This window comes from Rhinolophus sinicus, chromosome 14 (assembly GCF_057876585.1).
Source record: "Rhinolophus sinicus isolate RSI-liver-muscle chromosome 14, RSI-T2T, whole genome shotgun sequence".
Taxonomy (NCBI): Eukaryota; Metazoa; Chordata; class Mammalia; order Chiroptera; family Rhinolophidae; genus Rhinolophus; species Rhinolophus sinicus.
In genome coordinates this window covers 7,632,206-7,645,940 of record NC_142514.1, presented here as the reverse complement: position 1 = coordinate 7,645,940, position 13,735 = coordinate 7,632,206, and positions in this window count along the sequence as shown.

Genomic DNA, 13,735 nt, shown 5'->3' with positions numbered 1-13,735 from the left:
GCAGAGGAAGATGTTGTTATGCCTACTTTGCAGGTAAGAACACTGAGCTCCAAGAGGCTGTCTGCCAAAGGTACACAGTGAAAGAGCTATTGACTCCAACCCCACAGGCTGGGCCGACATGGGCGTCCATTTTGAACTTATTATCAGAATGGGATCCCTTCAAGCTCTTGGCACCAAGACAAGATGCGTGACGTGGGAGACAGGGGACTTCCTGAGGCCACATCCTGAGTCCAACAGCCAGTCTGAGCAAGTGTGAGTGCGGGATGGGGCCAGGAAGACTCGGAGACAGGACAGCAGGGAGAGGGAGGCAGAGGGAGGCAGGGGGCCAGCACCTCACCCAGAAGTCTACTTCACGGCCCCTTCACTAGACCCACAAACTGGATTTTGGGCAGGACCAGCGCACGCACCAATAAGGGGGGGTGCAGAAGGGTCACGCCCTCCTGTGTGGGGCCTCAAAACAGCAGGGCTCCCTCATTCCCACTGTACCTTCTCTTGTTCAAGTCTGATGCTTAGTCTGTGGTTGTGATCACTCACTTAACTTTTCTGAGCCTCAGTTTCCCCTTGCATAAGATAGAGATTATGGTAGTTCTGCCCCCGTAGGGCTCCCCTTGAGGAGAATGCTGCCTGTTCGCCACACCATCTATAAACCCTTTCCTACTATTGTATTACATGTTCAAAGATATATTAAATGTGCTAGAAGCATCTTCTGTAAGTGAGCCTGCGATGATTCCTTTTATAAACAAAACAAGCTTTCCTAATGTACCTGCTTTGTGAGCCTGGATGCTCATATTTGGGGTGTCTCCGTGCTACTAAGTAGTCACCCCCCAATCTCCTACCTGCCCACTTGTGCTGCAGTTTTTATCTTCAGCGCTTGCACCTCCTCCCTGTCCACGGAGGGAATGCAGGAGGCGAGACCAGCCAGAGATGCCTGGACCTCTCCGGGCCTGGTGTGGAAGTGACTTAGCTCAGCCTCTTCCCTTATCTTCCCTTGTGTTAACCCTCTGGGCCAGGAACAAACAAACAAAAAGAAACTGGGCCTCACCCTCCATGCGTCTCACTCAGGTCAGCTTCCCCGGGAAACAATCTCCAAGGCAGAGATTTACATGCAGGAGAACCCTCACTAACAGCAACTTTGAGGGGGTGAGGGAAGCATCATTAGGCAGGAGAGGGTGAATGAGATGCAGCCACATGCCACACAGGCCTCCGCTGATTCCACAGGGAGATCTACAGCTGGGGTGGCCTTTTGAAGCTGTGCCAAATCAAAGTGAGGGGGTCAAAAGTTTGCTCCCCTGCACTGACCAGCCATTGAATCCCGGCTGCCCTGGTGAGGGGGCATAGTCTTGGGTGAGACGACTTCCTTTGGCAGAGGGCAATTCTGAGGAAGGGATCAGCAGCCAGCAGTGCCAGCCCTGGTCCTCACTGGGACACCTGTGTGGGTCACCACAGCATCCACTACAGCCCACCCCTTGTTCTGCTGGGACCCAGTTGCTCCATATAGTAACTCTGCCCATCTGGGTTCAGTTCTTCTAGGATTATTTAAAAAATCTTAAAAGAAGATGGCTAGCGGGTGGAACTACAGTTTGTCTGCCACTACAGCTGGACCTGAGGCTGCAATTGTCACACAAAGTCTCCCTCCTCTACTCCCCATTTTAGATCCCTTTAAACCTCAGCTATCACCTCTGCTGGCCTAGATAGTTGACCTTGTGGGATGACCCAGACTCATCTCTAATGTATCTGGCCCCTGGTCACCAAGCCCTTCACCATTCATGACTGCTGTACCTGTCCATCTACTGTCCAAAACGGACAAGAGAGTACCGAGACAAGCTGATGGATCACTTGGGTACCAGAATTGATCTCCTCCCTGCCCACGTTGTATAAACAGCAATCCTACCTTCTCCTGACTGTCGATCAGGGTCAAATATGCCTGCCAATTTGGTGGCTCCTTTCCTTGCCTGCTGGTCTTTTTGTACAGGCATCTGAAATGACCAGGTGGCAGAGGTAGGCTAAAGTTGAATGGAACCCTTACTCTGTACCATGTTCCCCACCTGGGAACCAGAACACACCTTTAGACACACAGAACCTACCACTCCAGGGACAGCAAACATACATTTCCTAAGTGAGTCACTGAGTGATGGTAAGCGAGGCCAACCTCTCTTGCACCCCTTAGATTCCAGACTCATGTATTCTACCTACTGGGGACACAGCACCATATAATGGTCATTAATCTGGGATGTGTGCTGTGTTCTGGAGGATGACTCTCTGTCCTCACAGGGTGTCATCTCTAAGCTGTCTCTATCAGGCCGATGAGGGATTCCAGCGCTGCCAAGACCCAGAAGCACACTAAAGCTATTTTTCGAGCAGTGTATAATTTTCTACTGCAGATGGCATGGCCTTGTTCCAGAACTCTAGGGATCTGTGTTGTTATTCTCCTACTGGAGCTTGCCATAAACTCCTCATAGGATCTTTTTCCGCCACAGGGGTTTCTGTTATCAGAGTCTGCTGGGTCACATGACCCAAGTGGCAGGAGTGCTTGCCCTGGAGCCTGGAGCTGCTGCAGACCCTGTCCTGCCTTGCGCCCCTCCCAAAGCTGGCAGCCCTCCATGTCACTTGGTGAAATGGGTTGGAGCCGCATTTGTCAAGTTTGGAATATGCTGCATAAAGAACCTAAAAAGGCCTATCCAATGTGTTTCCCTTTGATGTGTGGGAGGTGTAAGATGCAACAATTTGTCCTCTCCTTTGAAGGGGATGTCCCGGCATGCCCCAAACCACTGTACCCCTAAAACACTTCACTGATATACAGTCCTCACCTTCCGAAGCTCATCTGTCTTATCGAGGCCTCCACAATACTTGCCACTTCTTTCTCATCGGCACCTATTCACATGACGTCATTGCTACAATGGACAGTGTGTTGTTCTGTGGAAAGATGGGATGGTCCAGATCCTCTTAGCCCAGGCTTTCTCAACCGCAGCACGACTCACATTTTGGACCAGATAATTCTGTGTTGCGAGGGCCATCCTGTGGGTGTTTAGCAGCATCCATAACCTCTACCCACAAATGCCAGTAACATCCTAACCTCTCCCTGCCCCCCGTTGTGACAGCCAGAAATACGTTCAGACATTGCCAAATGTCTCAGTGGCGACCCACTGTTTTACACTGTGTTATGACAGAGGGTGGCAAAGAGGGAGGCAGCAGGCAGAGCTGTCCATGTGTCCTGTTATCCATCTCACATGAATACAAACGGCTTCTGATCACCCTTCCCGATAGCAGTGGAAAAAGAATGTATTTGCTGAATCAACAGCTGCATGCTACGTACCTGAGGCTGTTGTACCACCCGTGGCCTCCATTATTTCAGGATTCCATCATCCCTCTTGCTATCAGGGGGCCCAGTCCTGTCACAGCATCTCCTACTGTCAGCCTTGGCTTATGGAAAACAGCCACCATGGAGCTTTTCAACCATGCTGCATCCCCTCTACCAGTGCATTCCTTATCATTTTGGCAAATGGACTGTCCTCTGGGTCTTCTCACAGAGCACAGTGAGCAGGTGCATTTTCTGGCTTTCCGTAGTACATCCATTCCAGCATGTCCAGTTCTCTGACCTTCAACAGTTATCTTCCTTCAACATCTGCCATAGCAGTTCTGGCATTTCTAGTTCACTGAGTGTGAGCTTTTGCTTTCTCCAAGCTTCCAAGAGCCATCCTAACATGGGGTTAGCACCATCTCCTGGGGTCCTTGCCAGGCTGTTAACTCCTGTATCCTGGGAGGGTGTTCCCATACTGATGAAGTCTCCCTTATCCAATGTCATGTGCCATCGCCGTTGATCCCAGCACCCTCGTGGGTGAATCCCATAGATACTCTTCTGATTTCTGCCAGTCCACGTTGGCTAGATCCTGCAGTCTGTTTGGCATATAGCTGCTTTCTTCCCTTAGCATAACTGGATTACATTGTAACTTGACTGTAATTACTGAGGTTTGACCAGAACAGGTGGTAGAGGAACAAGTTGCCTTGAAAGCCAGAGGAGCAAGGGGGCGAACCTGCCTATGACAAGGAGGGATGGGCTGCTTCTCTAGGCCTAGAGAGTTTAGAAGAATTTAGGGATTCGAGATTTTCAAATGCATCCACCCAGCTGTCTTTCCAATCGGGGCTCTGACCTTGGAGTAACAGACTTGCCAGAATGGAGAATTCAACCTTCTCTGTAATTCCACTTATAATTAAGTTCTGGGCCCAATCCTCAGCTTTTGCTGTCCTCCAGCTGCAGGAGATGAGAGTCTCTTGATACACATGTTGCCAAGGAGGCTCTCTGGATTTCACACTGCACCAGAATTTGTGATTCATCAGCCTCAGCTTTTCATAGTCTTTCTCCAAGGCATGGGTAGCCCCCTAGCAGTGGTTCTTTGACTCCACGCTCCTCAGAATTATTAGTTCCTCCAAAGCTCTCAAATGCCTGAGACATTGTATCCACCAATGCATTCCCTCCCACAACTCCCCATCCCAGTTCCCCAGCAGTGACAGTTTTAGCAACTGCATCTCTGTGGCACGGCAGGCACGACCCGTAGCCCACCCCCCACCAGCGATGGGGTTCTCATTACCAGCTGACCAGCAGGTAATGCAACTCAAAAACCCCTTTTTAAAGTCTGCTTCCTAGGACTTCTTCCAATAGTTCCTGTCTTCAATCAGAACTCGGAGGGGAGATTTCTGTAAAGCAGAACAGAGCTGGACAGCGGGAGGGCTTGGACTGTGATGCAGTGAGTACGGAGGTCCCAGCCATACTGACAGGAGCTTTGGGGCTCAGAGGGCCCGACAGAGTTGTCTCAAATCAAAGCCTCTCCTACAACCCTACAAGGAAGGCACTGTCATTATCCCTAGTTCATAGATGAGGAAACTGAGCTCAGTGAGGTAAGTGACTTGCCCAAGATCACACAGCTTTCAACGGTTGAGTTGGGATTTCTACCCAGATCTTTCTCACTCTAAGGCTCTTTCCAGCTTGTTCTCCATCATCTTCTAGGTCCTTGCCCTTCTCTGTTGGAACGTCTGCATTTCACCAGCAGAAAATAAGAGAGAAAAACAGGGATTGCAGGGGAGGTTTCAAAGGCCAGGTCTGGGCATGGCAGCCATCGCTTCTACCCACATTCCATTGGCCTGTTCGGTCATGTGACCCTCCCCCTGATTACAAGGGAGGCTGGGAAGTGTAGTCTAACTAAGTGCAACGAGCAAAGGAGATAAGGTTTAGGCTGGTTTAGGCCACAGTTAGGAAGCTGGTTCTCTGCTCTCAGAATAGGGAGTGGTTCTGAAAGCCTGCAGCAGATAGAGCCCGTGTGTCTTGTTATTTTCCTTTTTACTCTTGGGGTGGGGTGGAGGAGTGCCCATGGAATAGGGAGTGATTTGGGAGGTGTCTGAGGTTTCTGGTCCATCCAATCCTGCCCCAAGGCATCTAAGGAGCAGCCACCTCAGAGGAAGCCAGGCCTGGAATCCAGGTACAGAGGAGTTCAGAGGGACCTGGAAGGTGGGGGCCATTGTTGCTACAGCAGAAGTGACGAGTGAGGTCAGGGTGTGATTGGCATATCCAGCTGCACCTGAGTGAGCCAGTGAGGCCTAAACAGTCCAGCAAAGGGGCAGCGGAACACTCACTAGTATCAGCCTGCCTCGTTCCAGGGGGTTCCTGTGGAGTGTGTGGCACTGGGCCTCAGCTCACCCCACTGTAGGCTGCATCCAGATGGGGGGCAGGGGCTTGGAGAGGAAGCCAGCCCACACTCCCCTGGTGGGTTGCGGTCCTCCACACCCTGGAGTGGAGATGAGGTACTGGTCCTTTTCTTGCCAGAGTCTCCTGCGTCCCAGGCCCTGGCTGCTTTCCATCCCTCCATCCACGAAGAGACATAATCCAGTTTGTTAAAGGCTCTGAAAAGCTCTGCAAATAAGAAACTCTTTTCTCTTAGTTTAACCAGCATTTCCCAGCCTTATTTCAAAATTTCAAGATTGGAAAATGCTGTTATAGTAAAAAGAAAAGACTAGATGTAAGTCCGAAAGCCCCTGTGAATACTTGCAAGCTATGGCCCCTTTGCCAGTCTGAGCCTCCAGGAAAGGGAGACAATGAGAGAAACTTCCTAGCACGTGGCACTCGCTTAAGGCTTCCCCAGGATGACGTGTGTGTATGAGTGAGTGTCGGCCATTTAGCCAATGGTTTAGAAAATATAACTCCTCTGCCTGCTCCTCAGGGCTCCATGTCCCCAGGGAAGCCCCAAACTCACGTCGATGTGATGTCATCAGAACTTTGCAAGCTGCCACCTTTGCTGGATGAAGAGGTTCAACTGGCCAAATGTTGCCAGCAGTGAGAACGACCCAGAGTTCAGAATTAAAGCTTCTCTCCTCCCTTATTATCCAGGAGCTAGGAGCACAGCTGTCACTTGGTCCCCAGCCCCAAGCCCTGTTAACCTGCTCCCATTTCTGGCCTCTTCTCCACCCCCAATGGTATGGGCAGGAAACTTGAGTTCCATGGGCTGTCTGACTCAGGGCCCTAATTCTGGTCACTGCTAAAGATGGCCTGCTGACAGTTTGATTACCGGTGACCTTCAGAGCCGTCGTGGTTAGAAATATGATTTATTCTCAAATTACAGGGGATTTTATTGCGGGAAGCCTGGAGGGCTGCAGCAGCCACCTTCCAAGGCAGTCCCCACCCCCACCCCAGCTGGCTTCCCCAGCAGGTAAATGGGAGCATTAAGGGAACTGGAAGATTTCTAAGATGAAATCTGAGCTCGGATCTTACTGGCTGTGTGACCCTGGGCAAAGGAACTAACCCCTCTGGGCTCAGCTTTCCCATCTGTAAAATGGGAACAATAATAATAGTACCTACCTCAAAGCATTGTGTGGGGATTCAGTGAAACAGTACATATAAACTCCTTGGCACAGTGCCTGGCACAGAGGAAAGTAGCACTCGCTTACTCAATAAATGGGAGTCACTGTTACCAGTAAGAGAAGCAGTCTAGCTAGCCCCATGCCAGAATTCCCTGGGGCTCAGGCTTGTTCCTTCCTTGTCCTTCTAGACATGATTATTAATGGATCTCTGGGGAAGAAAAAAAAAGGGAAGAAAAGGTTGGCTGTTCATCAAGCATGGACTCCATTCAAAGTGGTCAGTGTCCAGCCAAACTGCTTGTGAATTCTTTCAAATATCCCCACTGTCCTGACCCTCAGGGACAATGAGACTTGTAAACCCTGCAGTTAGGTCCAGCCACCCATGGGGTAGGTCTTTCCAGCCCCTCATAGAAGGGGACTTGCACTCCTCACTCTGGGCAGTTCTGAAGTTCAAGCTTTTGTCCATGGCTAACACGGAACACACCTGGGCAGGTGCTGAAACGGGCTGGGTCACCGTCACCTCAATAACTGTCAGGGATGACCATAAAGGTCTCCGTGGGTAAGGGCAGCCCAGGAGCGGAACAGGAAAGCCATCACATCTGGCCCTGAGAGCACCCTCATGGATGGGCCTAGTTAGAAGGACTCCCCATCTGGGAATGCGCTGGGGCAGCGGGGGGGCAGAGAGCACAGGAGGTGGCGTGCACTGGGGCTGCTGTTGGCTGCAAGGTGCTGCCTGGAGTGGCCCAGGCTGGATGTTGGGAGGGCAGGGGGTTTAGGGTGCCAGGGACCCACACACACAGACACCCACCCACATACTCACCATTATAGCCATCCACACACACTGACACACACGTGCATCCTCACACCCACACACCCATCCAAACACCACACGCCACACACACACACATTCTTCACATAACACACATCCAACCCGACATACCGTATACATGGAGACACATATATACACCCATACACACCACATCCCCTATGCACTCATACACACACACGCACATAGACACACACAGGGGAGGAGCTGATTGACCCAGGGTTTGTCCCCTCGCACCTGACTTACTCAGAATCTTTCCATAACCTTCCCCAACCTCATGTGTCTTTGAAAGCTCATGAGAGTCTCTGCTTCCTTTGAAACCACAGAGAGTGCGTGGGATGGTGGTGTGGTATTATGTCCAGATGACAGAGGGGCTGTGGAGGTTCAGAAAGGGCAAGCGACCTGCTCGGGGTCGCCCAGCTCTGTGGTCTCCCAAGCAGTGCTCCTTGCATTCCTGCACCCTAAGCAGGCCTATGGAGATGGCTCCACCGGAGAACAAAACAGGCCCTAGGGAGGAGCCACGTGTCTACCCTCAGCCCTCACGCAGCCTTGCCTCCCACCTTATCTGAATTTACTTCAAGTAAAGGAAGGAGCCAAAAGACCAGGATTCCAAAGCACAGGGGTTCTCAACGTGGCCTTCAGAACTGGGCAGGCTGAGGTCAGGCCCCCTCTCTGCTCTTCTTTCAGTAGGATGTCACTTTGCCTCCCAAGCCTCACTTTCCCCATCTGTAAAATGGTTATCTAAAGAAGGTAACCAACGCCTTTTAGCTTGGTGTGAAGATTCACTGGGATGCTACTGGGTCAGGTGTCGCTTAATAAATAATCGTAATTATAAAGCATTAACAAAGGGGGTCTTATCACACCCGATCTACTTACGATTTTATTCCAGATCCAAAACATACAGTGTTCATTATCTGATGTGCAAATCTGTCCTCCTTAAATTTGATGTGGAACCAGGTAGAGTATAAAGTAATACTCGTATGTACATCTATCACGATGTCGATTTCCTTGGGAAAATACGATTTCTTTGCTATGAGTTCAGTAATGAAAAGCTGACTTAGCAATCCTTTTATTGACCAGCTTGGCCCTGGGACACCCAACAGCTGTTCCAGCCTCTTCTCCAAGCGCCTGTCTGCCCTCATCAGCAGCCCCTGACTTCAATTCCTGCCACACAATTCCCTCTTGCCAGGGAATGAGACCTCTGGCTCTCACCCCAGATTTTATGCGGAGCCCCAAGCTCATCTCATCAAATCAAATTAATACCTCGCTCTGAGTACTCCTTGGGGTCAGGCTATTCTCTCTCCACTCCCTTATTCCAAGCCTTCCTCCTGATCCCAGAAAAGACATTCTTCCTCCCTCCACCAACAGTCCTCGTCTATTTGCTTTGCTAGCTCCTTTTTGTCACCAGTCGTCCCCCTGTGAGTGGAGGCTTCCCACCAAGGCCACCACCCTAGCCCACACACGCTGTTTTTATCCCTCAGCAGGTCACCTGGCTTTTTAAGTCTAGCAAAATCCAAAGAAACCTACAGTTTAAAGACGTAAGGAAATAAGTAGCTCCAAAGAGCAGAAGTGACTTAACCAAAGTCACACAGAAAATTGGTGGCAAAGCATAGTTACCCAGCAATTCCACTTCAAGGAGTATACCCAAAAGAATAAAAAACAGGGACTTACATATGGAGGTTCACAGAAGCATTATTCTCAGTAGCCAAAAGGGGGAAACAACCAAGTATCCACCAACAGATGAATGGATAAACAAAGTGGTATCACCATGCAATGGAATATTATTCAGCCATGAAAAGGAATGGAGTTCTGATAGGTGCTACAACATGAATAAACCCTGAAAACATTTTGCTCAGTGAACTAAGCCAGACACCTAGGCACAAAAGGACAAATAGTGTATGATTCCATTTATTTGCAATATATAGAATAGGCAAATCCATAGAGACAGAAAGTAGAACAGTTGTTTCCTGGGGCTGGAGGGAAAGAGTGAAGGGGCAGCTACTATTTAATGGGTACAGAGTTTCTGTTGGAGGTGATGAAAAGTTCTGGAAATGGACAGTGGTGATGGTTGCATAACAATGTGAATGTACTTAATGTAATTGACTCGTACACTTAAGAACTGTTAAAATGCTAAATTTTATGCCATGTGTATTTTACCACAATTTAAAAAAGAGAGAGAGCATGGATGCAGTAACTGCTCTGCCATTAATTAGATCGCAGGTCTCCTGACCTGCTTCCCAGTTCAAAGCTCTGAAGTACACAAAAACGGTCAGCCTCGCTATTAATTCCCAAATCCTCACATCCAGACCTTATCAGCTACATTTTCCCCCTGTATCACCAACAACCCCGACAACAATGCCGCTTACTGAGCTCCTCCCAGACTCAGTGCAAAGGGGATTATGTTCAACCCCTTGCTCAGACTTGGAACGGCCTCTGACTCAGCCCTCTCCTTCATGCACCCTTCTGTAGGCTTGTGTCACCTTTCTTTTAAATACCTGCCCTACTAGCCCCTTCCCCTGGTGGTGGCCACCTCCAACCCAGCACACGGAACTTCTGCTACAGACACCCAGTGGCTTCTCCAGCCCTGCCCAGTCTGGGTCCCCTGGTCAGACCAGTCAATGAATCTCAGAGTTGGACAGAATCTCTGCCTTTACCTTCTGATGCATAAATACTCCGCATGATCTAACCAAAGTGTCCATTCAAACACCTCCAGGATCAAGCCACTGATTGCCCCTGGCCTGCAGGTAGAGTCCAAGCTTCTTCACATGGCATCTGGGGATCAGACCCCTGCCCACTTCTCCAGCCGGCCTCCAGACAGTTCCTCTGCACGTCTTCCATTCAGCCAGGGTCCAGCACCCACCATGCATTTAAACCTCCAGGCCTTTCCTTAGCTGTTCTCTCAGCTAGGGATTGCATCCTTCAAGCCCCACTTATTTATCTCCTCTGTGAAACCTTCTGTGATGCACCTGCTGACAGCAGAATAAATGAGCCGTCTTTGTGCCACGGCTGCTCATCCTGCAACTCCCGAAGGCAAGTTTGATGTTTATCTCCCTCGCTTGACTAAGAACTCCCAGAGGGCAGGTAACCGGCCTTATTTCTATGTTCCCAAAATGTAGCCAGGACTGGTATTTAACCATTAACTCATTTTTATTTAATAAGTAGTTATTGACTGTTACTGATGGAAATACAGTGAGAACAAAAATGATACAGTTCCTTATAGAGCTTAAAGTCCAGCAAGAGAGACAGACCAACCAGCATAGAAATAGACATGTATTAATGACAAATACGGATAACGGCTAAGAAGAAGATAGCGATGTTATGAGAGAAACTAATGGGGCAACCTACTTTGTGTAAGTGTTTGATGAATTTAACAAGTCAAAGAATTTAATTAAATCACCCAACCAAAGGTGGAGAACTCTGATCCTATAAAGACCATTATAATATAGTGGCTATGAGAATGGACACTGTATGTGCCAGTGGGGGGGACAAATTCAGTCCATAGCAGGTGGGAAAATAGACTCCCCTTACTCGAGAAGGCACTCCTGCCAAGTCCCATGGCAGAAGCTATAGGGGCCCAATTCTATACCAGGGAATGAAGAAATGGCAGCAGTAATTGGATCTGCCACAGGTTGTTGTAAGGGCTAGATGTGGTCACTCATGGAAAGTGTTTAGGACAGTGTTTGGGCATTTAGTAAACTCTAAATAAGTTTGGCTATTTGTTATTTTATGGTTTAGCGAAATACCTACCATGTGATGGTTTCAATATGAATACATGTCAGACTTATCAAAATTTTTGATAAACATTGCACGTAGATGTGCAATTCATTGTGAGTTATACCTCAACAAATCTGTTTTATAAATAGATAGCTAATGGTGATGATGGATAGATAGATAGATAGATAGATAGATAGATAGATAGATAGATAGATAGATAGATGATAAATAGATAGATTTATTTATTAAAAATCAAGGCCCCTAAAAGCAATGTGGCATCCTGGATTTAATCCTGAAACAGAAAAAGGACATTCGCAGAAAAACTGATGACATCTGAGCAAAGTCTGAAGTTTAGTGAACAGATTGTACCAATGTTAATGTCTTAGTTTAAAATGAACTGTAATAATATAACATGTTACCATTAGAGGAAACTTGGTGAACTTTGTACTGAACCTCTGCACCATCTTTGTAACTTTTCTGTAAATCTAAAATTATCCCCCCCCAAAAAAAAGTTAAGAGCAAACAAACAACACCCCACCCACCCTTTCCCACACTCTCAACCCCCACCCTACTATGGCTCCCTTCTGCCTATCACAAGGGTGAGGAATTGCTGGCCTCCGACCTTGCCTACATTTCCTCTGGCCTGGGGCTAACTGCCAGGATCTGATCACAGATCCAAACTAGCAAACACATATTAGCATTTTAGAGCAAATGAGAGACTGAGCAGAAATGAAACGCCAAAGTCACCCAAGCTTTTGCAGGCAGCAGGCTGCATCCCTGTACCAGGTGATGACCAAGCACTGTGCTGTCCAGCATGGCGGCCACCAGCCACATGTACCTGCTGAGTACTTAAAATGTGGCTGGTCCAAATTGACATGCCCTGTAAGAGTAAATGCTTTGTAAGAAAAATCGAATCTTAAGGATCTCATTGGTAATTTTTTTACATTAATTACATGTTGAAATAACATTTTGGATATACTGGGTTAAAGAAAATAGATTGAAATTAATTTCCTGTTTCTTTTTAACATTTTTTGAATGTGGCTTCTAGAAAAATTTTAATTGCCTATGTGGCTCGCATTACATTGCTACAGGACAGCACTGGTCTAGAGGCAGGGAAGTGCTGGAAAGGCCAGAGGAGTCTGGAGAGCAGGATGGGAGTGAGGTTCAAGCCCAAAGGAGAGGAGGCTGCATTTCAATCGGGCCTTAACCTGTGACATCAGAGGAGAGCAATGTACGAGAAAAGCAGTGGGATTTACACAGGCCATTTCATGCAAATCTAACCTTTCTACCTGCAAAGCAGTCAGACCTTTTTATGACGGCCAGGCTGCCTAAAATAGAACAGGCAGCCAATCACAACGGCATATTGAAAGGCCTGATGGTCCTGAGGCAGCTACCAGCAGCCTGGGCAGGAGGCTGCCCCACTGGGGCCTCCCCATAGTAGGACAGGGCCTCAGCCTGAGTCCATCCTGGCACAGCAGGCCACCAGGCACCTGGAGATGCCCACTAGGAGATTGTTCTCCTTTTACCTTCTGTTTGGGTGCCCATTCACCTGGAAATCATCCTTCCAGTCCAAAACCACAGGGAAGGAGAAGTCTTCTCTTTCTCCAAATGTTCATGTATACAGTCCCAGGGAAGGATTCTGATTGGCCCAACTTGAGTCATGTGTCCACTCCTGAGCCAATCACTGTGGCTGTGCCTGGGTCACATGGTCATAAGATAATGTGATTGGCAGTCCCTTCAGACACACATTGGAGTGAGTTTGGAGAGAGCAATTCTCCAAAAGGAGGGTGGAGGGGGAATTATCAAATAAGGGGAAGTTCAGGACAGAAAACAAAAATGGCAGACAACACTTACACCCTTCCAGGGACTCCTAGGCCTTTACAATCCCAATGCCAGCTTGGGTTACGTTTCCCTGTGTGTCAAGGTAAACTGAGCATTAGCCTCGTGAGAGACCCAGAGCCAGAGATGGACTCAGGCGCTAAACCCCAGGAGGCTTTTTGAGCTGGCATCCTGGTACTTGCCTCACCTAGGCAAACAGGAGGGAGACCATCCTACAGTCAAGGAGCTGTACACATCCTGACCCCAACCCCCCTGAGGATTTGGTTTTCTCCATAATATATATATTTCCTGAACCCCATGCTGGGCTCTAGGCAGAACACTGGAACCCAGAAATGTAAGAGGCATGTTCCCTGTTCTCGGGAGCTCACAGCCTGTGGGAGTGAGGTGGGGAATAGAGGGTGTCGGGGGGACTGGTATCAATGTGGGAGTGCTGGTCCCCAGTCCTCCAAGGTTTCCCTGCTCCCAGCACCACCTGATAAGCAGGGCACGCATGGCACCCTATATTGCACATGC